This window comes from Prionailurus viverrinus, chromosome B1, assembly GCF_022837055.1.
Source record: "Prionailurus viverrinus isolate Anna chromosome B1, UM_Priviv_1.0, whole genome shotgun sequence".
NCBI classification, from domain to species: Eukaryota; Metazoa; Chordata; class Mammalia; order Carnivora; family Felidae; genus Prionailurus; species Prionailurus viverrinus.
In genome coordinates this window covers 104,473,773-104,495,765 of record NC_062564.1, presented here as the reverse complement: position 1 = coordinate 104,495,765, position 21,993 = coordinate 104,473,773, and the positions used below count along the sequence as shown (strand labels likewise).

The 21,993-nt window shown below is 36.3% G+C and overlaps 1 long non-coding RNA gene across 2 annotated transcripts in view; it reads left to right on the top strand.

The window, feature by feature from the left end:
* Nucleotides 1-16,220, top strand: part of LOC125164443 (uncharacterized) — a 37,810-nt gene extending 21,590 nt beyond the window's left edge. The window contains exons 3-4 of one of the 2 annotated variants that reach the window (XR_007151765.1): nt 458-541; nt 16,139-16,220. This is a non-coding gene — a long non-coding RNA (uncharacterized LOC125164443). Of the gene's footprint in view, nt 1-457; nt 542-10,229; nt 10,416-16,138 lie in introns of those variants that run through there. The other variant, XR_007151764.1, reaches the window with a different exon arrangement.
* The last annotated feature ends 5,773 nt before the right edge of the window (nt 16,221-21,993 follow it).

Sequence of the window (21,993 nt, the reverse complement as noted above, 5' to 3'; positions counted from 1 at the left end):
GCCTCTGAGAGAGGAGTAGTCTATATTGAACCAATAAATTCATTCTCCTAAAATTTTCAATCAGGTAAGTCACTCTTCATCTGGTTGGAACAACAGTCAGGTTCCTACAATGGATAAATTTCCACATGCAACCTAAACCCAGATAAATGGAGCTCTCCTCCCGATAGATATATTCTCTATCAATATGTGAGAGGTAATTTCAGCAACCTTCCCCCAATCTTAACTCTGGGATAATCAGCATAAAGGTAACTAATTCAGTAGATTGAGCAGACCTCAGAGGAAGGTACCAGGAACACATCTAGTCTCATCCCTGAAAAGAAATGACAGTTGATGATATTCTATATATATATATATAACCTACCAGTCAGTGGAAAAGTTCAAATTTATGTAACAGAAGGTTTAGTTAGAAAGGTCAAAGCAAATTTCCTGCCACTTGACTCTCATTTGTTTTCTCCAGTTTGAATTCCAGAAAAAGAAATGGGAATAACCAGTTAGCATTCTTCATGCCACTAAAGAATCTTCTTTCCAAATTATGTGGAAGGTAGGTGTAACTTGGAGAAAATGTTCTTATTTTATGAGGCATTGACATATCTATCTTGTGTTTTTCATTTTCTTTAGAGATAATTTAAGAATTGTTTAAGAATGTTTGAAAATCATGACAAAAAGAAGAACCATTGGTTATACTTGGAAAGAAATATTACAATTTAAAATATAATGTGGCCCATAACAAGATGTATTAATTTGCATTTTTAAATAACTGATTGTGGCATTTGAAGTGATTGTAATATAACAGGTAAAGAGAAAATTATATTATTGTAAATATAATTCAGTCTATTAGGAGCAGGAAATTAATATCATAAAATTCCAAACTTAATTGGTTATATCAGATATATACAATTCCTTTTCCCCATTTTTAAAAATCTAATAGATTGTTACTCTAATAGTTTAATTTATTGGAATTTCATTTTACTTCCTTTTGTCAGTTTATTATAACTCTCTGCTATTTATTTTTGGGGTTACTTCAGAGTATATATTATACATCTGTAACCTCTCACAGTCTACCTCTAAGTGATATTCTAATACCTCACATATAGAATAAGAACTTTGGATATTGTGTCCTTCCATTACTTCCCTGTGTGTCTTTGTGCTATTGCTGTCATACATTTTACTTGTACATATGTTATTAAGCCCCCAGTACATTGTTGTTATTTTTTACTTTGAGTAGTTGATTGTATTTTTAAAGTATTAAGTAATAATTTAAAAAACTTGAAATGAGAGTGACCTGGGAAAAATCCTGAAAGGGGAATAAAGCTTGATATTATTCAATGTACAGTGTGATTAGTACAGTGATGTGGGATTGTGTCGCAAAATGAGATCTCAGATATAGGCAGGAACCAAATTGTTATGGACCTGTGGGTTTTGTTTAAAAAATTTGACCTTTTATTCTGTTTCTGATGACAAATAAAGGATTTCTGTTTTTAAAAGATCATTTGGGGTACCTGGATGTGGCTTAGTCAGTTAAGGGTCTGATTCTTGACTTCGACTCTGGTCATGATCCCAGGGTTGTGGGATGGAGCCTCAGTCTCCACGCTCAGCGAGGAGCTGATTCATTCTCTCTCTCTCTCTCTCTCTCTCCCTCCCTCCCTCCCTCCCTCCCTCTCTCCCTCTCCTTCTCTCCCTCTGTTCCCCCTGCCCCCCACTTGCACACGTGTGCACCTCTCTAAAAAAATAAAAAAATAATAAGAAAAGATCATTTAGGCTGCTGCATAAAAGAGATTATAGAAAGCAAAAGCAGAAGCTCATGGACTATTGAGGTAGTTCATAAGATGGTGTTATTACACTAGGGTGGAGATGAAGTGAAGTAGATGAACTTGGGGTATATTTTGGAGACAGAACTCAAATTTTGATATTAGACTGAAGTTAGAATTCTGCATCTTGTCAGATGACTTTGGAAATTTTTTTTAAAAAGTTTTCTTATATTTATTCTCACCTGCAGAATGGGGATTATAGGAAGTTTAAAACAATGCATAAAATGTAAGATTTATACCACGATGTCTGGCATGTAGTAGGTACTCAGTATGTAGTAGCTGTCATTCGTATCATGTCGTCGTAGTCCATAACTGATTTTCCTGTGTCCCGTGCTCTCTTCACACAAACATATCTCCACAGGGCCACTGGAACTATATTTTTATAAGTTACAGAAGATAGCAATCCTTTGCTTAAGATGCCCCTGCAGTCCTTCTGATTACTATAAACTTCGTGGCACACACCAACGACATTATTTGTCTTTGCATCCTCATTTCTCACACCATTCTTCCCCCAGTTACTCTTGGCTCCAGAGCAGTGCTTCTCAAATTTTCATGTGGCTACAGCTTTCCAGGGCATCTTGTTAAAATGCAGACCCTGATTCTGGAGATCTGGGTGAGGCTTGAGGTTCAGCATTTCTAATAAGCTCCCAGGGATGCTTTTCTGCTGGTCTCTGGACCACACTTTGAGAATCATAGCAGTAGAGTACATAACGTTCCTGCAAGCTTATTTTGGGTTTCTGTAATTTTGGCTTTTCTCATCAGTCTGGTCTTACTGTCTCCAGAGTGACCTTTCCTTATTTCTCAGCTTCATGAAATCATTCTCATCTTTCAAGGACGATGTAGCTCAAAGGTCACTTCCTCTATGAAATTTTCTTCAAACACCCATTACATTCACCACTACAGCTTCCCAACTGTTTGCTTTCCCCCTTCTCCATAGTATTTTGTAAATAGCTTTTATCACAGCACGTATTATTTTGCACTGCAGCTGATATTAGATTGTCGTCTTCGTTGTTGGACAGAGCTCTTTGAGGTCAAGCGCTGTGACTCTGTTTCTCAATAAGTTGCACAGCTCCTTGAACAAAGGGCACCTGCTCACTAGCTATTTCTGGAGTAAATTAAACTGTGATGTGTACTTCTGAAAAGTGGTGAATCGCTCTGTATAGCAAATATTATTCCAAGTAAATAAAAAAGTTGTTGTTGTTTTAGCTCAAACTACTGATCTTGCATTTCTTTATGTAAAATAATCCTACCCTTCTTAGATTTTCTTCCCTGTTGTAGCTGGTCATCCAAAGCAATTATATATCCACAATTTGTATCTATTAATTCTTAACAGAGCAATCTATCTTTTCCAGGTTGGAAAGCCTCAGACTTTTTCTTAGCTAATGTCAAGCTAAAAATTTATAAATATTATATGCACTATGACTAATAATTTCATGATTTCTTTTAACTGTGCTACCAGAGGGTAACATTTTTGCCTGAAGCTGGTAAGGAATGAGAAAAAGAATGGGAATATAACTGCCTTTTTAACATTTAAATAAAATAAAGAAAGAGTAGGAATGCTATTTATCTTTCAATATTGATAACCAAATCCCCCCCAAAAGTTCATTTCAAACTTTAACAAAAATTCTATTTACCTTATGGAAAAATTTAGAAATCACAGTGGATGAAAAGTGTCTTCTGGGCATGCAGGGCAGTGTAATTACTTCCATTTCTCAAGAATTCTTTAGCCTTTATGAAATTTTCTCAGAGAGAAATCAGGTTTGTCTTCTGTTCCCTGACACACCCTCACCCCACCAGTTCCCAACCAGGGAAAATCTCTTTGAAGTCAATTAGATCTCCTTGCTTACATAGTAACATAAAATGGGAACAATTCCTAAAATGGCAAAGCTACAGATAATGTAGAGCTCTCAGCAGATTGGACAGAGGAATTGTGTTTTCCATATGCCCAGCCCTTGGTGTTGCTGATTTCAGTTAAGTAGACTTTCAAATTTTAATTTACATAACATTAACACTTTTCCCTGAGAATCGACAGTTTTATGGAGACATTTCCTTGTCTGTTCTCATGAAATTAAAAAAAAAAAAATCCACAGGGCATTCATTAACACTTCTAAAAGTGACAGGCTGTGTCTTTATGCCATTTTCATTTGCACTGCTTCTGATCTTGCCATCACTAATTAAAAAAGGGAATTTAGGGTAATGTAAACAATGCTTTTTGGCCATACTAACAGCTATTTCTTGTCTGATAAAGGAGAAAAGTCTATAAGGCCTCTTGGATAAAGGATAAGGATATTTTCTTTATTACTTGGTTCTCAAGAGGCCTTGTAGTCTATGATGTTTGAGATCACACCCTTGGGAAACTTTCTTTTAAGTGTAGCTTCTATTACCTGTCATTCTGTGGTTGCCTCAGACCAGGAGGATACCCTTAAATCAATCACTTTGGAGGGAAGGTAGGATTTAAATTGGGTCTTGAAATAGGATTATAATGTTATTATTTATATATTTATTTACTTATTTATTTATTTTTGAAAGAGAAGGTACAAGTTAAGTGAGGGCGAGAGAGAGAGAGAGAGAGAGAGAGAGAGAGAAGCGGGGCTCACCCAAAGTGGGGCTTGAGCTCACCCCATGCAGGGCTCAAGCTCAGGAACTGTGAGACCATGACCTGAGCTGGAGTCAGATGCTTATAACCAACTGAACCTCCCACCGCCTCTGAATATAATTTTAATATAAGAAGGGGAGGTGGTTGGTTATGCTTGCTTAAGAAAGAATTGTCAGCTGAAACCTCAAAGGTATGGAGAAGTCAGTAATATTTCAGGAGCAGCTCAATGATCAGCTTTGTTAGATAGTGATAGATAATTGAAAAAAGAAGCTTGAGACCAGATTGTTGAGAAACTTCAATTTGGAGCAAGTTGTTTGGACTTTATTCCGTATGTATTGAGGCTAATAAAGAGTTCTTTTAAATGGCAGGATAATAGCCATATTAAATTTGGATGGGCATAGGTATGACATATCCTGGGACAGCAGTGAGGCAAGGAGGAAAATGCAGTAGAAACAGCTTTGGCAAGCTGACTCCCATGTATTGTCTGGTCCATGGAAGCATACAAGTTCCATCAGTAAATGGACAATTGTATGGATTTTGTGTATTCTATATGGAGAATTAATGCGGTTTGGAGAGGTGAGGTTCAAAGCCCATGGCCAAGAAAGAATTCTTGAGACGTCTTCAGTGCAAAAAGGAGGTTTCATTAAAGCATAGGGGACATGACCTGTGGGCAGAAAGAGCGCGCACTGGGGTTGTGACTGGTGACTGATTATGTACTTTCAGGTTGGGAGTGGGTTAGGGATAGTGTAAGTCTCTAAGGAATTTGGAAACAAGGGGAAACTTGAGGGGCTAGCTGTTGTTAAGATAAGGTCACTTATTACTGTAGTAAAACCTTAGTCATGAGTCCCTTCAGATGTTTATTAGTGGGCAATATGTTTGTAGGATGATTGCTAACATGTACCTTGAGGAGGTAGAGATAAAGGAAATTTCCAAAGGAATTTTCATATGCTAAAGAAGACTCACAGGATCCTGGGGGGTCTGGTTAGGATTGCCTTTTGGGACATCTGGGTGGCTCAGTGGGTTGAGCATCTGACTTCAGCTCAGGCTCAGGTCATGATCTCACAGTCTGTGAGTTCGAGCCCCACCTCAGGCTTGCTGCTCTCAGAGCATAGCCCACTTGGGATCTTCTGTCCCCCCTCTCTCTGTCCCTTCCTCACTCATGCTTCTTTTCAAAAATAAATTTAAAAAAATTGCCCTTTGCCCTTAGCAAAGTGCCAACATGGAGGCAGCTGAGCTCTCAAAGGAAAATCAGTCTGCCTGCCTCAAGGACTTGTCAAGGGGCTGCCAGTTGTAAGGAAATTTAATTTTTTTTCTTCTGCCTTTGTTTCCTACATCAGAGTAGCAATAAAGAATATTAAATAGCAATTTAGAAGTCAGGAAGATCAGAGTGCATGCCTCCACATCTTCCCATATCCTCTGCCAGGGGCAGACAAGTTCAGAGTGTAGTAATCAGGTAAAGAAGAGGGCTTATCATAATTGAGGCAAAGGACTAAGGAACCCTTGTGACTTGCTGAAGTTCAAAATAGCATCCCAATTCTACAGTTTGTGTGGGGGGTGGTATGAAATAGGGTAAATGTGGGGCTGGAATTCTAGGCCAGTTAATCTGACAGAAAGTAGAGAGGGAGATAGAGCCAGACACTCAGTCTAATGGATTAGACCAACAGGATCTGGCTACCTGATCACCACAGGCTTATTACTCATTCGTTCATTGGACCCTAGGTTTGGTTGGTGAAGAAGGTTATAGGTCAAGGAAATCCAGCTGTCAGTGCTAGATCATTAGATCTGGAGAGGTCAATCTGATAGTGGTATTGAGGTTTCAAACTGCTATGGAGCAGTCTAGTTAGACTGGTTAGGAAAAAAAAAAGAGAGGAGACACATATTGTAAATGTCAGGAATAAGAGAAGTGACATCACTATAGATTATACTGATATTTAAAAAGATAATAGGGGAGAAGACATATAAATGGCCAACAGGTAATGAAAAGGTGCTCAACATCATTAATAATGAGGGAAATGTGAACCAAAACCACAGTGACCTCACACTTGTTACAATGGTTGTTATCAAAAAGACAGGAAATAACAAATGCTAGCAAGGATGTGGAAAAAAGGGAACCCTCATGCATTGTTGGTGGGAATGTAAATTGGTGAAGCCATTTTGGAGAATAGTGTGGAAGTTCCTCAAAATATTGAAAATAGAACTACCACATGATCCAGCAGTTCTAATCTCTGGGTATATATCCAAAAGAGATGAAAACACCAACTTGAAAAGATATATGCACCCCTGTGTTCATTGTAGCATTATGGAATATGTGGAAATTTCCTAAGTGTCTATGGAAGGATGAATAAATAAGATGTAGTGTATATGTATCTATATGTATGTGCGTGTATATATATATATATATATATATATATATATATATATGGCATATATATATATACATACATATATAGCATTATGTAGTACTATACATTATGTAGTAATGGAATATTACTCAACCATACAAAATAATGAAATCTTGTAATTTGCAACAACATAGATTGACCATGAAGGCATTATGCTAAGTGAAATAAGACTGGCAGAGAAAGACATACACTGTATGATTTAATTTATATGAGGAATCTAAAAAGCAAAACAAAAAAAACCCTAAACTAAATCCATAAATATAGAGAAAATATTGGTGGTTGCCAGATGTTGAGGGGGGGGGGGGTGGAATAGTTGGAAGTGGTTAAAAGGTATAAACTAGTTATAAGATATATAAGCCCTGGGGATGTAATGTATAGCATGGTGACTGTAGTTAATAATACTATACTGTTTATTCGAAAGTTGATGAGAGTAAATCTTAAAAGTTCTCATCACAAGAGAAAAATTGTACCTAGGTATGGTGATAAACGTTAATTAAGCTTATTGTGGTGGTCATTTCACAATATATGCATATATCAAATCATGTTGTAAACCTAAAACTAATACAGTGTTATATGTCATTTTTATCTCAATAAAGAAAGATAATAGAGGAATATTATGTATAATTTCATGTTAATAATTAAGATAACTTAATTGATGTAGAAAAATTTCTTGAAAGACATAAACTATCAAAGAAAATTTTAAAAAATCAATTACAGCAATATAAAGAAGTGATACTATGTCATGACCAAGATAAACCCAGGAATGCAAGGTTAGTTTAACATTTGAAAATCTCTCAATGTAATAACCAAAGATAAGCTCAATATATGCAGAAAAACATTTGACAAAATCCAATGTCCAATCTTTTAGAAAGCTAGGAATAAAAGAGAACTTCCTTAACCTGCTAAAGAATTATTAAAAAACATAATTAAAATTATATTCCATGATGAAAGACTGGGTATTTTATTCTCTAAGATCAGGAAAAAGTGAAGGTTGTCTGCTTTCACCACTTATATTCAATATTGTAGGTTCTAGACAGCACAATAAAGGGAGAAAAAAACCCTCCTCAAATCCAGAGGCCTACAGAATGAGAAGAAAGAGGTAAAATTGTCTTTATTGACAAATGGCAAGATTGTCTCCATAGAAAATCCAATTGAATCTACAAAAACTTATTCAAACTAGTAAGTGGATTTTGCAAGCTTATATGACACAAAATCAATACACAAAAAATCAATTGTAAAATGGCCTCTACCAGTACAGTTTTGCTAAATTGAATTGTTTTAGGATTAGTTGAAAGTCAGGTACCTCCCTATTTGTATATATCACTTTTTCATGGATACCAAGCTGTTAACATCCATATAGAGACTAAAATCTACTTTGTTTTCTGTCTTGAGTTTATTGCTTGTCCTCTAAAACAGCAGTGATTGAAGTTATACCTAGGAAGGACTCTTCAGTTCTTCAACTTTGTTCCATTTATTCTATTCTTCTTTTATTATACTTAATTCTTACATTCCAGGCTATTTTATTGGCAAATATATTACCTCACAAAAATCAAAGACCTCGTCTGATGTGGAGTTTCATAATTTCCTTCAATCTTTTGTCTTAACTTGCTTACTTCACTCAAATATTCTAAATAGCAATATTCCAGGATTTTTTATGTCAGATATTTAGATGTAGAATAGAATTCTAAGAAGTAAATAAAAATTTTATCTGCATTGCATAATTGTTACCTCTAGACCAATTCCCAGGGTCTGATTTGACACAGGTGGGCCTTAAAAAGTTGGCTGATTTCCAAGACATCTCCTACACAAACATTGACAAAGCAACTGGTTTCAGTGTCATTTATGGTCCATACAAGTGATCATGCTTAACTGACATTAAGAATGTTCTTTTTCTGTATTTCCATCCAAATGGTCCATAAATATGTGACACCCTATCCATGCATTTGAGTGAGAATAGCACTGATTTATTTGTCTGTGTTTTTTAGGATGAGAGAGGAGGGTTTTTTGAGGTTTTTTTGATGGAAACATTTCATATTGTGAAATGATAAAACATGGTGGAAAACAATGAGTCAAAGATATGAGTAGTTTAGAAGTGTATTTTTCTGAAAGAATAGAAATAAGAAAAGCAATATTTATACCAAGTAATTCATAAATATACCTATTCTGAACTTTTTAATTTATTTATTTCAGAGAGAGAGAGAATGTGAGCAGAAGAGAGGGGCAGAGGGAGAGAGAGAGATAGTCTCAAGCAGGCTCTACACAGTCAGTGTAGAGCCCAATGTGGGGCTTGACCCTGGGATCATGAGCTGAAATCAAGAGTCAGAGGCTCAACTGACTGAGCCACCCAGGAGCCCCAATATACCTATTCTAAAATAGTTTTTCACATTCTTCGACACTGAGAAGAAACTAATGACAACCATTATTATATAGTAAAATGTTATGTAGTGAAGCAAAGGTGTCCCAAGTACTCCAGCTTTCTGATATCACCTACGTTTATTTTTTTTCTATATCCAAATGTAATAGATGAATTCCCATTTTAAGTATTGTGAGAGGCATACTGCCTTGCTCAGTATCTCTACTGATTCTTGGTTTGGGTGGGATAATTTCTAGTCTGCTCTAAATTACTGCTCTTGTATATTTCTCAATTCCTATCATTTTCTTTAGATTCTGTCCTTTTTCTACTCTGCTTCTCTCTTAAGTGTAGGACTCAACCTTGGTTTTTAGTTTCCTCAAGCTATAGTACAACAAGGGTATATATGTAAGTGGCTTAGGTTTGATGGTTAATATAGGAGGATTAAAGACAAAGAATTAAAAAAGCAAATTAAATCAGGCCAGTAATTTTTTTTTAAGTTTATTTATTTATTTTGAGAGAGCGAGTGTGCACACACAAGGAGGGGAGACAGAGAGATAGAGATAGAGAGAAAGACAGAGAGAGTATTGGGGGGAGGGGCAGAAAGAGAGGAAAAGAGAGAGAATCCAAGTAGATTCTGCACTGTCAGTGCGGAGCTCTACATGGGGCTCGAACTCACAAACCAGGAGATCATGACTTGAGCTGAAACCAAGAGTCAGAAGCTCAACCAACTGAGCCACCCAGGCACCCCCAGGACAGTAGTTCTTAAAAGTCCTCTGGCCACGTTGACTACTAGAAATTTCTCCCTGGCCATCTTTCTTCTTTGTTGTCAGTTTTCTGAATTCCTTTTTTCTCCCTCTGTCAGATCCTTCTGTCATCTCTAGTAATTCAAGTAACTGGCCTCCATATCTCTATCATCTCTTTCCTACCAATGGAAAAAGTGCACAATTTTTTTCTAAATAAACAAAATCAAGATTCCCCCCCCCCCCACATTAACTGTTTAGTACAAGAAAATACAGAACTCTTCTAGTAAGTAAAACAAGTAATAGAAATGTTTCATTATTTTTTCACAGATTGAGATGTTGAACAATTTGTGGAGCACACCACATACTGACTTGCTGGCTTGGTATCCAGTTGATTGGATGGATGTATGGTTGTCCTTGTTGACAACAGTGTCGTCCTAATTGATTTGGGTCCGTGCCCAGCAGTTATTATATACTTTGAATATCATCTCAGGCTAAATTATTTTCTTATTTGAACTAAAGGTACACATTAATGTAATTTTATTTTTAGTGTTTTGTAGTTATTATATGTATTTTTCAGTTGACCCATTTTAGGTTGCTTTTCTTTCATGCTTTTAACTAAAGTTTGATAAGACTTACGTTTCTTAAAGAAATAATAAACATATGCATGAAGAAAAATGCCTAGTAAAATGTATTGTTTGCTCTTTCCTTTTTTCCTAATCTTCCTTATTCAAAATCTAGTTGCAAATGATGTGATTTGCAAATGGATCAGAGTCTAGCATTTAAAAACATTTTACATTGAAATTCTCAAAACCTTTTGCCATTTCTGCATTTCCTACTTTATGAGATATTTGGTAAGTTAAAAAAAATCTCAAAGCTGACCTGAGTAATTTTGAAATCTGAGAAACTAAAATTTCAGTGTACATATTTAGGCATACTATTTGTTTAGATTCATCTTGTAGCTGATTTTCTCTGATTTAGGTATAAACTTGCAAAAGTCAGCACCACAATGCCTTAATCATATGTATCATAGTAGTCTGACTGCTAGGGTGTTTACTTCAAGAGTATTGCTTGACTCAGTGTTTGTAGTCTCAAAAATTTTGAATCTAATTTCCAGGAATCAGTCCATAACTTGAAATAAGAAGACAATATTTTCTCAAAACAAGCAAACAAACAACCCCAACAAAAACACCATCTCTCCTAGATTTATTTATAACCTCTGAGAAGCAAGGATTTTTTTTTTCTTTTAATCTTGGGGCTATGGGAATAGGATGAGTTCAGTTCTCTGTAAATTTAATAGCTCCTAAGGTGTCAGTAAGTAGATGGTTTTGCTGTAGCTGGTAAAGATGCCAGTCAGTGCTGCCTCCTTTGTGGGTGTTGACATCACTACTACAGTAAAAGAAGCAGCAGGAAGGCCACTGTTTACTTTTTTAAAGTTCTAAATTAACCCTTTGAAGTGAACACTTTTCAAACGTCAGATTTACAATTTAAGATGAACAGTGCAGAAATTCCAAGAGCCTACAAGTAATTAGAGCTGAGTGGTAAGCACAGCATAATATATAGGGTTGTCCAGTCACTATGTTGTCACCTGAAACGAATGTAACAGTGTGTCAACTCTGCTTCCGTGGAGTGGAGGGGTGGGGGGGTGCTTAGATCTGAAAACCAAATTTCTTTAGTATATCTTAGTTCTTAAGATACATCATATTTCAAAGATTCTACCATTTACATCTCATTTTACATTTTAACATTTCTGGAAATAGGTTGTGTCTTGTGGTTCTGATATAGTTGTCATTGTTTGTTCACACGCATAAAAACCGGAAGAATAGGGGGACTTGGGTGGTTCAGTCAGTTGAGCATTGGACTCTTGATTTTGGCTTGGGTCATGATCTTATGGTTTGTCAGATCAAGCCCCGCATGGGTTTCCGCACTGGCAGTGTGGATCCTGCTTGGGATTCTCTTTTGCTCTCTTTCTCTTGATCTGCCCCACCCCTGCTCACACGTGTGTGCACTCTCTCTCTCTCTTTCTCTCAAAATAATAAACATTAAAAAAAAAAAAAGAAGACCTACGGAATGAAAGTCAGCAACTTGGAATAAAATTGCAGAGACAGTACTGTATCATCAATACTCTCTTGATGGCATAGATGATAATACTATGTGGGAAAACATGGTCACCCATGAGTCTAGTTGAAAATATTTGGAAATGTTGGACTTAGGACATGAGTAAGCTTTAGGAATACCCTAACCAACTTGTTTTGTTTATATTTGTTTATATAGACTCAAGAATGACACAAGATAAAAATCTAAGGAAAAAAAAAAACTTAACTAAACTTACTAAGGTTAGTAAGTATTGAAAAGCCCTTTCAAGGGGTGCCTGGGTGGCTCAGTTGGTTGAGCATCCAGCTTTGGCCTGGTTCATGATATGGCGGTTCATGGGTTCGAGCCCTGCATCGGGCTCTGTGCTGACAGTTCAGAGCCTGGAACCTGCTTTGGATTCTATGTCTCCCTCTCTCTGTGCCCCTCCCCCACTCACACTCTGTCTCTCTCAAAAATAAATAAACATTTAAAAAAATTTTTAAAAAAGCCCTTTCAATAAGTATGTAGTTCAAGTTCTGAGTTACAGAAAACATTCTTTTATAACTTGTATAGCAGTATTTTTTTCCTTTCTTTGTGGCACATCCTTACAATCATGGTATTATGATTGTGAAGTGAACATACATTATGAAATGTTAGAATATTTGAGTTGCTAATTTTAAAGAAGTTTTTATTGTTGCTGTGTCTTTTAAAGGGGTGATATGAATCATATCAAAGGAGGCATTGAAGCATTTCTCAGAGAGATTGAAAAATAAAATTTTAAAGGATTTAAATTTCCTTTCATTCTCATAATTAACATTCTTTTGGAGAACTGTTTCCAAATACATTCTTTAAAAGTGAACTTCAAAGTCTAACGTTGGGCCATAAGTAAACTACTCTGTCTTGTTTATTATAGACAATCATCTTTGAGGGTTTTGAAGTTTAGTTTGGAAGAGGATTTAGCACTCTGCAAGTTTATATTTAAGATTGCAATATTGACTGATTATCTTTTAAAAAATGTCATAGGCATAATAAATTGCTTGCAACACTCAATATTTTTCAGAGTGTTTGCCATTACTGTACTTGATGATTGTTATTAAAAAAATCTCTCTGATCCCCCTTTCTGAAGAGGAAACCAAAATTACTTCTCAATCACTTCACTGTCTAGATATAATCTGTGATTTAATATTGCTAAACCAAGACAGCAACACCTCATTTTCCCAGCATTGCCCAAACAAGATATGTTTCATGTCAGTAAATTTCCCAAATAACTGAAGCATATACATTTAAATGGCAAACAAATTTTTTTTTTACTATTTCTGATAGAAATATTTCTACAGCACACCTTTCTGTTATTCCTATATACAGAATACTGAAAAAAAATCTCTAAAATTTTGTGTTATGCAACAATATCTAGAGAGAAACTGCTTTAGTTGTTGATAGGTCTTTTAGCATAAGTAAAAAATGGAAAAAGAGGAATCAGTTGGGAGAGGTGGACTACACTCAAAACTAAATGGACTTTTGCCTTTGGTAGAACATATGAACCCATTATTGCCACCATCAGTCACAGCAGAGGGCCTGCTCCGCCTGGCCCCCGGCTCCCTCTTGGTTGGGAGCAGGGTGCGGGGGGAGGGGGGGGGGACAGCGGTATCACCTGCTCAGGTGCCGAACTCTCTCAGATGTGCCCTTTTTTTTTCCTCCAGAGGGGCGGGTGCCTGAGCTTGCTGCCCTATTTGATTGACAGTTCCAACGTATTCTCATCAATAACTGAATTTTAAGCATCACCTCACTCTATGTTAGGAAACCCTACATTCTTCTTTCTATTCACTTGGCCATCAAATTTTGAGACCTTGGCATTGTCTGTGATTTTCTCCATTTTCTGTCTTCAGCTAGGTCGGTTGTTCCTCTGCTTTTCCCTTTACATCTCTACTCTTAATCCCCTCTTTTTAAACTTTAATTTGTATTTCTTGTTCTATTACTGCTTTTGCCTAGGATATTCCAGTTTGTCATATGCTTGATCTTTAGGCCTCCAGTCTCTTCAATTTCCAGTGAATTAGGTACAGAACTGACTAATCTTCTCAAAGTGAAGTTCCTGTTCAAAAATCTTCAATGGTTGCCTATTTTTGTTTTTTTGTTTTAAAATTTTTTTCTTATTTTTTTCTCTTTTTTACTAAATAATGAAATACAATTACCAGTGGAGGCTGAATTCTGTTTGGTCACATATGGATAAAAGGATTTGTAATTATTTTAACATTAAACGCCTAAATCCTTTCTGACCAATCATCTATATGGCAACCTGCTCTAAAATCCCCTTAGGCATTAGGATTGAATGTATCAAATACATCAATTTTAATTTCCATGATAAATTATTGGAAAATTTTCTCTACACACTCTTCTGAAACCATTCAGGAGATTCGTTGACCTTTTGAAACTTATCTACAAATACTGAAGACATACTTGTACATTTTTTGAGCAACTTGAGATATCTCTGAAATTTTTTTTATAAATTCCTTAATCCTTTTTTAAAAACATATTTAAGAAATTAAACATAGTTGAGATGTAGTTCACTTATAACATTGTGTAAGTTTAAGGTATATAGGGTGTTGATTTAATACACTTATATATTGCAAAATGATTATCACCATAGTATTGGCTAACACCTCTGTCCTGTGACATAGTTACTATTTCTTTTTTGTAGTGGGAACACTTAAGATCTACTCTTTCATCAACTTTAAAATATATAATTAACTATAATAATATAAATATAAATATATATAAATAATACAAAGTATTATTAGCTGTAATCATCATGTTCTACATTAGAGTCCCAGAACTTGTTAATCTTGTAAGAAAAGTTTACAGCCTTTAACTAAAACCTTTGTGTTTCCCCCAAACCCCAGCTACTGATAACCACAATTTTGGGTATTTCTTAGAGTGTATTCACTTCTATATTTGTTTGTCACAATTTTAACTGAGATGCTACTATGTGCCAATGTACCAGGTGTTATAGGTGTGATGGTACACAAAAATGGATATGATTTTTCCCCTTATCTAGCCTATGGACTAGCCTTTCTTACCACTTTGGGTTGAAATTTATGTTTTCACTGTATATTCTATTTTTAGAACTTGTAGCTCGTTTCCTTTGCTGGAGGAAAAAAAATCTATTGTCTGTTAGCCAATTGCTCTCTTCCTCAAGAAGTAGGGCTCTTCTTTTCCTGCCTTTTCTTTTCTCGTTGCCTAAAACATGATGGATACCTTATATTGTCCTAAGTATTTTTCACAAGTCTCAGCTTATTTTGAATATAGCACTTTTGACACTGATTTAAAACATACTATGTATATAGCTGTGCATGTTTTTTAACTTTACGGTATATCATATGTGTTTTTCCATTTAATTAAATATATCTTGAAAACATAATATTTAATATCTGTTTAATAGTCCATCTTATTTAACCATCCCCTATTTTGAGCTATTTGGTTTGAGTCCAATTTTTTTTTTCCTGTTCTGCAATTTTAAATAATGCTTCCATGAACATCCTGGTACATAATTCTTTGCCTGTGTTTCTGATTATTTCCTTATGTTGTACTCTTGCCTCCAAATACTGTCCATTTCTTGTGCCCAGGGACTAAGTAGACTGGCTGTTTTTCCAATCTATGTCCCGTGAATATATTTTTCACTCCGTGATCTTCAGAACTTTTTTGATGACTGACCAGATGGAGTGTTGCCCATCTGTGCCTCAAGATCTTCCACAAACCCCCTTAACTTATACTGTTGCAGCAGCCTAAGACCCGTGTAAAGACAGGAGAAGGAAGATAAGGGCCTACACACCTTGAGGGGTGATGGTGATGGTAGGAAAGATAAACTCTAGTCGTTTTTCCTGGAGCTGTGCCTGTAGTGTGTGTGTGTGTGTGTGTGTGTGTGTGTGTGTGTGTGGTGGGAAGAGAGCAACTGTTGCTGCTTGATATAGACTGAATTGTGTCCCCCTTTCACCCCGGTTCATATGTTGAAGTCATAACCCCTGATATGATGCTATTTGAAGATAGGGCATTTGGGAAGTAATTAGGTTTAGATGAGTTCATGAGGGTGAAGCCTTCATGATGGGATTAGTACCCATATAAGAAGAAACACCTGAGAGCTTGCCTCCCCTCTCTCTACTGTGTGAGGACAGTGAGAAGTCAGCATCTGCAAGCCAGGAAGGGATCTCTCACCAGGAACCCAATCGGCCCACATCTTGATTTTGGACTTCAGAGCCTTCAGAAACGTGAGAAAATAAATTTCTGTTGTTTAAGTCACCCAGTGTATGGTATTTTGTTATGGTAGCCCAACCCAATGTACTGTTGCAGTCAATTTGTTTATGATTCCCTTTGAGTTGGGAAAATGGTGATACACAGATGTTTTAGACTGCTACTGAAGATTAGCCTTAAAAAGCCTGAAACCCCAAACCAAAAATCTTAGTCAACTACAGTGAAATATTTTGCCTCATTTCTATTAGTACTTCTTTAGTCTTGCTACTTTTTTCTTATTCTCCTTTTCCTTTGTGTAGTGTTACAGATGTTTAAACTACGTAAACTGTACACGCTATTTCATCTTCAGTCTTTCTGTATGGATTTAACCTGTAGTTCAAATCACAAAAGAATTGACTGATAATCATTTCAAAGAGAGTCTTTTTAAATATCCAGTCATTATATAGGCTATTTTCAATTCTTGCTAACTGAAAAAATAATTGAATATGGAACATTCTTTTTAGCTCCTCCTTTTGGTTATCAATTCCTATTAAATTATAATATAATTTTTCATTTTTATGCAATTTCTAGAATTTAATGTTTCAGTTTTGTTTGTGTGGTGATTGAGGAGATTACATACATATTGTCAGTGGATTGTAAAGAAGAATTACTTATGTAGAACCATGTTTCTGGCACCTTGTGGCATGGGGTTTTCTTTGTCCGTGTTGACTGTTTTGCCTCATTAGGCATGCTGTTGTAAATGAATTGTTGGATGTAATTCATACCAAGAAATATTTGTCTTCTGTGGCCACTATGTGTTGTGGGGATGTGTGAGCTCAGAAATCTGTCGGGCTGTAAGTTTTCCTTTAGAATGTTTGAAGAGCCCTCAGGTGCTGTTGAAAGTGAAGGATAGGACTATTCTCAGGAAAACAAAGGTTTTTATTACATTTTCTCATGTAATGAGGATATCCAGAGAAAAGAAAAAAACAACAACAACAAAGCAATAAATTCACACATGTAGTGCCATATGCCAACAAGAGAAATGACTGACCAAACAGAAAAAAAGTCCCCAGTGGGTCTCCGCAAGCCTACGTTTATTTCCTCATGCTGCTTGTGGATCTTTCAGAGGGGAAATCAAACACCCCAACTCACACCAAACAAGTACATGTTCCTGGGGTTTGTGTGTGTCCCGCTATGAATCCAGAACATTTTCAAATAAACAGAGTAGGCTGTAAAGGTAGGAAATTAAATCGACTAGCCAAATATCCCTGGAGATTATAGTAATTATGTGTGTTAAATATTTATACTTATATATTTAGTGTGATTCAATAAAGATCTAAGAGTTGATACCAAAGCAGATGCTCCTAAATTGTTTGGCATTTTTATTACATGAAAATGTCTGATAGCCTTGAGATAAACTGTCATGCTACTAGGCCAGTCAACCGTGTCTCTGTTCCTCTGGCATGGCAGGCTGAAGGAATTGCCAGGGATGGAGGTGAAGAGTCCTGGCTCTGATATCTTCCAGAGCGTGGAAGCAGTAGGATTTCTTAAGATGCCAGGTTGAACATTTTGGATATACCTTAAATGCCTGTGAAATAAGGAGCATATTCAGGATTCTGCTGGATGGTTTCTATTAACTGAGCTCCATAAAGATCTTTAGTTTTATTTGTCTCCCCTCACTCCTACACTGGGATGAAGATGAATTTTTTTTAATTCTTCAGTTCTGTTGGAGAAGTAAGGTACTTTGGGCACTCAAGGAGAAGTCTGATGGGTGGCGTGCATACTTGTATCTGTACTAACTGCCTTTGGTAGCAATTACATTGAAATAAGTGTAGATGAGATGAAAATTCTAATCTAATTTAACTGAAGACTCACCAAATCTCTTTTCACATCACAGTGTAAAAAAACAACTTGTGACTGCCATATCAAATGAAACTTGTTTTCCTGCCCACTTGATTGTTTTCTCTAAAAGAATCTTAATACTTTTTTTTAATATGTTTTATTTATTTTTGACAGTGTGTAAGCAGGGGAGGGTGGGTGGGGGAGGGAGGGCAGGGAACAAGGTCCTAAAGGGGGCTCTGTGCTGATAGGCTGACATTGGCAACAAGCCAATGTGGGGCTGGAACTCAGAACCATGAAATCATGACCTGGGCCAAAGTCTGACATTCAACCAACTGAGCCACTTAGGCACCCCTAAAAAAATCTTAATTCTTCATGAAATGTAATAGGAGGTGGGTTATTTCTAGTTTCCGGCACTTTGGCTAAGATAGCAGAGTTGGTATATACATTTATGTAGTTGCCTAAGGGGAGTTCTCAGAGGATGGGTTCAGACATTCTCAATAAAGTCTCAAGTTATCGAGCACTACCAGTTATCTTTTTGTATACATTTGACCTGCTTTGCTTAAGAAAGCACACGCTTTAAGCCCTGAATCTCATCAACGGTTTCTAGCAAGGTGCTGTTTTCTTCTAATATCCTTTGTAAATCTGGTTGTTCTTTTTATGTGTAATTCTGGAATGGTTTAGGTAGGAGAGGTTTTGGTCTTTCACTTGAGCACAGTAGCTTACTGTCTCTGAAGGTTGTGGGTCTCTGTCAGGCTAAATATGTATCTGAGTCATGGTGGTGGGAGGGATACTTTAAAGTCCTTTTCAGTGGGACTCACTTTATATTTGACACCTAACCTGAAATGTCTTCACTGGTGGCCAGGGCCATGACAATATCTGTGTAACGGCAGTAAATCTTCAGGAGACAACAATGATGGGCAATATGATTTCAATGCCTGGTGACCACATCATACAATGTCCCTGTTAACATTATGAAGAAGACACTGGAATATGCATAGCATCTAGGTGCCCTTGCTTAGGTAGAAAAAAGCTGGGATGAAGACTGATGTAAGAGTTTTAGAAAAGGTGTCTGGGGCCATGTATGGACAATAAAAGAAGTAGGTAGGGAGGCTCACATTTCAAGATTCAAGAGACTCTTTGGAATGACCAATAAGAACAATAAGAGGCACTTACATATAGAAGCAACATTCTGGATTTTTTGTTCCAGGGTCAAGCAAAATTTGTTATCAGATAGAGGAGCCAGGTACCAGACAAGAACAAATCCCAGGGAGATAAGTGAAATCTGCATCAGAAAACTGAGTGGGCATCCACGTGTATTAAGAGAAGCAGGCTAAAAGTAGGTGAGGATGGCTCTGAGAAACTTGTCCGAGGGTGTGCTGCCTTACCAATAACTTTTGTTCATGGGAGATGCTTCTGCAGTGAGGGAAGCAGACCACTCTGATGTAACCACTTTTAACATTCATATTGATGCAGTTATTTTGACTGAGAAACATTTCATCAGGTAGTTTTGGTGAAGCCACATCAAAATGACTCTCAAAATACAAAAATTCCATCTTTTTATTAGCAAAAGTTATCCCTTTTATTTCTTCTATCCCTATCCATGCTTTACTTGCAAGAAAAATTTTACTTTCTCCTTTATTGTTTTATTTGCAAACTTTTTTTTAAGTTTCTTTATTTATTTTGAGAGAGAGAGAGAGAGAGAGAGAGAGAGAGAGAGAGAGAGAGAGAGAGAATGAGCAGGGTAGTGGCAGAGAGAGAGAGAGGAAGAGAGAGAGAATCCCAAGCAGGTTCCATGCTGTCAGCACAGAACCTGATGCAGGGCTGGAACACACAAACCATGAGATCATGACCTGAGCTGAATCAAGAGTCAGATGCTTAACTGACTGAGCCACCCAGGTACCCCTTATTTGTAAACATTTTATTATGTAAAACATTTATTATGTTTTACTTGTCTTTCAAGTCTCCAACATGTTTTATACTAGAGAAGTAAGATGTGCTTCTGGAGGCAAATTTAAAAAATACAAAAATATGTATATTACTTTATAGTAAAGAAGTGAAGATTCTCTGATCCTCTCCATTCCCACCTCCTAGAGTTAACCACCATTAATAATTTACCTTGAACTTCTCAAGAATAGTCAGGTAAGATATCTTGTACAGCAGTGGGAAAAAAAGGTTTGGTTGAGTCCTTAGGAGGTATTAGTCAAGTCTTTAGTAAGATGCTCAGCTGTAGCAGTATGCAAAACAACTAAAATTCGATTGAAATTTTGGCTGAGGCACTGAGATAAAAGGTTTATGAGAATTAAAGATTAAGAGGAAGATTTTGATCGGGGAGTATTTGGGTGCTGTAACTCTCCTAACCTATGGTGGGCAGGATGTAGGTGTTTGCCCCTTCATAGTCAGTGGAGAAGGGCTTTGGAAAGACCCTTTGAGTGTTGGTTGTTTGCTGGGCATGGCAGGCTAGGTCAGGTCTGACCCGTGCCTGAGCAAGCTAGTGGGTAAGGGGTCAAGTCTGATAAATCGGTTGAAGATGTCCTAGGTGACTTGGAGTTAGTATATACAATTGATTTTCAAGATGATATGAAAACTAATGATTTCATGATGAATAATGAATAATATCACATTCAGTATTTAGAAATTAAATACAGAAGCTACATTTTATTTTTTTAATGAAAAACAATTTTTTTTTTTTTTTTTTGCTTTCCTACCTCCTCCATGTATCTTATCTTTTGACTATTTCTCTGAGGTAATAGGGAAACCTCTTAATAGGGAAAAGACCTATGTGGTTTTGAAAATTCACTTTAAAAAGTAATTTTTGATATGAGAGACTTAACACTCTTAGTTTTATTTGAAAATATAACATTTATGTTCAGAGTAAGGTGAAATAAAAATGTATACACACATCTTAAATAATTTTAAATAGAATGACATTGTATAATATACATTTTTCTTTTCCATGAAATTTGAAATTTTAGTTGGAATAAAAAATATGTCAAAACTATAAGTCATTGAATTAAACATTTAAAATTGGTGAATTTTACTATATATAATTTATACTTACAGAACCTGATTTAAAAAATACATTTCCTGGGGGAAAAAATCTGTTAAAAAGTTATTAGACAGAGTAGAATAATTTGAGTTCCTGAAGCATAATTCAGAAGTGCCGTGTAAATGTGTGTTCATGATATTCGTATATGAAAGCCTTGATAACCAAGTTACAAAATATAAAATATTCTCTTGCTTTTGGTCTATATTAATGATTTATGTTTGCTGTCTTTTATGTTTACTTTCCCACTCATTTGACATTGAATCCTAGCATATTACATTTAGAAACTGAGCAATCGTTTTCAAAAATATATGTTCTGTGCTTGCCAGATGGATTTGGAAACTCTCCCAGTAATGCTTTCATTGTCATAACCCACTTCACAATTCCATCATGAATGAGGTCATTAGGGAATGACATCATTTTCAATACCTCCCAGATTGCAAACCTTAAAAAAACACAATTACCCTTGTATTTATTTGTTTCTGTTAACATTATCATGTCCTGATTAAGCAAGACATAGTTCCTAAATCACACACACACATACACACACGCACACATGTGCGTGCAAACTCACCCAGATGCACAAACACACAATGTAACTTAAAGTCATGTAACTGGAGGAATTTCTAAGGATGTATTTGGTCATGGGCGGTCATGAAGTGCTAAAAGTTCAGAAAATAAAGGGTATTTAAAGAAAGTAGACTGACAGGAAGAGACCACCACATTCAGAAGGGAAGTAAGAAAGCTCTTTGGAGCTTCACTTCAGGACACTATATAGAAAGTTGCTGCTCTCTTTAAATAGAGGAATTATGTGGCACAAAAACAGACACATAGACCAATGGAATAGAATAGAAACCCCAGAACTAGACCCACAAATGTATGGCCAACTCATCTTTGACAAAGCAGGAAAGAACA